The sequence below is a fragment of the Oncorhynchus mykiss genome, chromosome 26 (genome assembly GCF_057628025.1).
Source record: "Oncorhynchus mykiss isolate SJ-2025 chromosome 26, ASM5762802v1, whole genome shotgun sequence".
Taxonomy (NCBI): Eukaryota; Metazoa; Chordata; class Actinopteri; order Salmoniformes; family Salmonidae; genus Oncorhynchus; species Oncorhynchus mykiss.
Window position 1 is genome coordinate 47030637 of NC_143047.1, and position 3722 is coordinate 47034358.

Sequence of the window (3722 nt, forward strand, 5' to 3'; positions counted from 1 at the left end):
AATTAAAGGATATAGTTTCAGGGGGTTAATGAAAGGATATAGTTTCAGGGGGTTAATTAAAGGATATAGTTTCAGGGGGTTAATTAAAGGATATAGTTTCAGGGGGTTAATTAAAGGATATAGTTTTAGGGAGTTAATTAAAGGATATAGTTTTAGGGGGTTAATTAAAGGATATAGTTTTAGGGGGTTAATTAAAGGATATAGTTTCAGGGGGTTAATTAAAGGATATAGTTTTAGGGGGTTAATTAAAGGATATAGTTTTAGGGGGTTAATTAAAGGATATAGTTTTAGGGGGTTAATTAAAGGATATAGTTTCAGGGGGTTAATTAAAGGATATAGTTTTAGGGGGTTAATTAAAGGATATAGTTTTAGCGGGATAATTAAAGGATATAGTTTTAGGGGGTTAATTAAAGGATATAGTTTCAGGGGGTTAATTAAAGGATATAGTTTTAGGGGGTTAATTGTTCAACGACGCAGCCTTGATTTGATCCGTTTGAATAAAAACGCAACACAGGAATACTTTTCAATTGTGGTTTTGAAAGTGTCAGTTTCTACAGGATGTCCTCATATCCCACAGTCAGAGAGAGAGAGAGAGACAGAAAGAGAGAGGGGGAGAAACAGAGGGAGAGAGAGAGAAAGAGGGGGGAAAGAGAGCTGTCCAACAGGAGAGAGAGAGAGAGAGAGAGAGGGAGAGCAAGAGAGACAGAGAGAGAGAGAGAGAGAGAGAAGAGAGAGAGAGAGGGAGAGAGACAGAGAGAGAGAGAGAGCGAGAGAGGAGCGAGAGAGAGAGAGAGGGGGGGGGGAAAGAAAGCGAGAGAGGGAGAGAGAGAGAGAGAGAGAGAGAGAGAGAGTGTGTCAGGGCAGCTGACAGGGGGGGATATCAGTCACCTCTCATTTCTCTAATGATACCTCTCTGTCCAGGCCGCATCCAGACACCTCAATGATCGCACTACTCAACCAATTATAGACCCTCTTTGTCTGCCTCTCTCTCTTTCTCTCTTCCTCCTTATCTATCTGCTTCTCTCTCTCTCTCTCTCTTCCTCCCTATCTATCTGCTTCCCTCTCCCTCTCTCTTTCTCCCTATCTATCTGCTTCTCTCTCTCTCTCTTCCTCCTATCTATCTGCTTCTCTCTCTCTTCTCCTATCTATCTGCTTCTCTCTCTCTCTCTTCTCCTCCCTATCTATACTGCTTCTCTCTCTCTCTCTCTCCCTATCTATCTCTTCTCTCTCTCTCTCTCTCTCTCTCTCTTCCTCCCTATCTATCTCTTCTCTCTCTCTCTCTCTCCTCTTCCTCCCTATCTATCTGCTTCCCTCTCTCTCTCCTTCCTCCCTATCTATCTGCTTCTCTCTCTCTCTCTCTCCTCCCTATCTATCTGCTTCTCTCTATCTCTCTCTCTTCCTCCCTATCTATCTGCTTCTCTCTCTCTCTCTTCCTCCCTATCTATCTGCTTCCTCTCTCTCTCTTCCTCCCTATCTATCTGCTTCTCTCTCTCTCTTCCTCCCTATCTATCTGCTTCCCTCTCTCTCTCTCTATCTTCCTCCCTATCTCTCTGTTTCTCTCTCTCTCTTCCTCCTATCTATCTGCTTCTCTCTCTCTCTTCCTCCCTATCTATCTGCTTCCTCTCTCTCTCTTCCTCCCTATCTATCTGCTTCTCTCTCTCTCTCTCTTCCTCCCTATCTATCTGCTTCTCTCTCTCCTCTCTCCCTCTCTCTCTCTCTTCCTCCCTATCTATCTGCTTCTCTCTCTCTCTCTTCCTCCCTATCTATCTGCTTCTCTCTCTCTCTCTCTTCCTCCCTATCTATCTGCTTCTCTCTCTCTCTCTCTTCCTCCCTATCTACCTGCTTCTCTCTCTCTCTCTTCCTCCCTATCTATCTGCTCCTCTCTCTCTCTCTCTCTCTCTCTCTCTCTCTTCCTCCCTATCTATCTGCCTCTCTCTCTTCTCCCTATCTATCTGCGTTTCTCTCTCTCTCTCTTCCCTCCCTATCTATCTGCTTCTCTCTCTCTCTCTTCCTCCCTATCTATCTGCTTCCCTCTCTCGCTCTCTCTTCCTCCCTATCTATCTGCTTCTCTCTCTCTCTTCCTCCCTATCTATTGCTTCTCTCTCTCTCTCTCTCTCTTCCTCCCTATCTATCTGCTTCTCTCTCTCTCTCTCTCTCTCTCTCTCTCTCTCTCTCTCTCTTCCTCGCTATCTATCTGCTTCTCTCTCTCTCTCTTCCTCCCTATCTATCTGCTTATCTCTCTCTCTCTCTCTCTTTCTCTCTCTCTCTCTCTTCCTCCCTATCTATCTGCTTCTCTCTCTCTCTCTCTTCCTCCCTATCTATCTGCATCTCTCTCTCTCTTCCTCCCTATCTATCTGCTTCTCTCTCTCTCTCTTCCTCCCTATCTATCTGCTTCTCTCTCTCTCTTCCTCCCTATCTATCTGCTTCTCTCTATCTCTCTTCCTCCCTATCTATCTGCTCCTCTCTCTCTCTCTCTCTCTCTCTCTCTCCTCCCTATCTATCTGCCTCTCTCTCTCTTCCTCCCTATCTATCTGCGTTTCTCTCTCTCTCTCTTCCTCCCTATCTATCTGCTTCTCTCTCTCTTCCTCCCTATCTATCTGTTTCTCTCTCTCTCTCTCTCTCTCTCTCTCTCTCTCGCTTCCTCCCTATCTATCTGCTTCTCTCTCTCTCTCTCTTCCTCCCTATCTATCTGCTTCTCTCTCTCTCTTCCTCCCTATCTAACTGCTTCCCTCTCTCTCTATCCCCCTCTCTCTCGCTCTCTCTCTCTCTTCCTCCCTCTCTCTCTCGCTCCCTCTCTTCCTCCCCCTCTCTCTCGCTCTCTCTCTCTTCCTCCCTCTCTCTCTCTCTCTCTCTCTTCCTCCCTCCCTCTCCCTCTCTCTCGCTCTGCCTCGTTCTCAATTCTTTAATTTAATTTACTTTATTGTCATGACGTAACAATGTACAATGCTCTCTCCCTCTCTTCCGTTTCCATCTGTTCATCTCTCGTTTGTGTTATGATAGCTTGTCTTATCGTCGGCCCACATTTTTTCTGTCAGTAGAGTTTGTTTGTAGTGTTTCTTCCCCCTCACTGTCTCTCTTTCCCTCTCTTCTTTCTCTAACTGTCTCTCTTTCCCTCTCTCTTGTTTTCTCAGTCTGAAGAAGTGCCTTGTCAACAGGATGGCGGATGCTTCGATCCTAAGAGACCTCAAACTAAACAGGAGAAGTAGCTGTTTGCTACCCTCGTATGCAAATGGCTGTTGCTGGAGGTTAAATTAACATTTTTAATTAAAAAAATTAGCACCAAACAAACAAAGCAAAACACACTAACGATTAAAAAAATCTAAATAAACTTCTTCAATGAAAATAACACATAGAGAGAGAGAGAGAGAGAGAGAGAGAGAGAGAGAGAGAGAGAGAGAGAGAGAGAGAGAGAGAGAGAGAGAGAGACAGAGAACAGAGAGAGAGAAGAGAGAGAGAGAGAGAGAGAGAGAGAGACAGAGAGAGAGAGAGAGAGAGAGGAGAGAGAGAGAGAGAGAGAGAGAAGAGAGAGAGAGAAGAGAGAGAGAGAAGAGAGAGAGAGAGAGAGAGAGAGAGAGAGAGAGAGAGAGAGAGAGAGAGAGAGAGAGAGAGAGAGACAGGGAGAGAGAGAGAGAGAGAGAGAGAGAGAGAGAGAGAGAGAAGAGAGAGAGAGAGAGAGAGAGAGAGAGAGACAGGGTTTTATGTAGGAAGAGAGAAGTTAAATC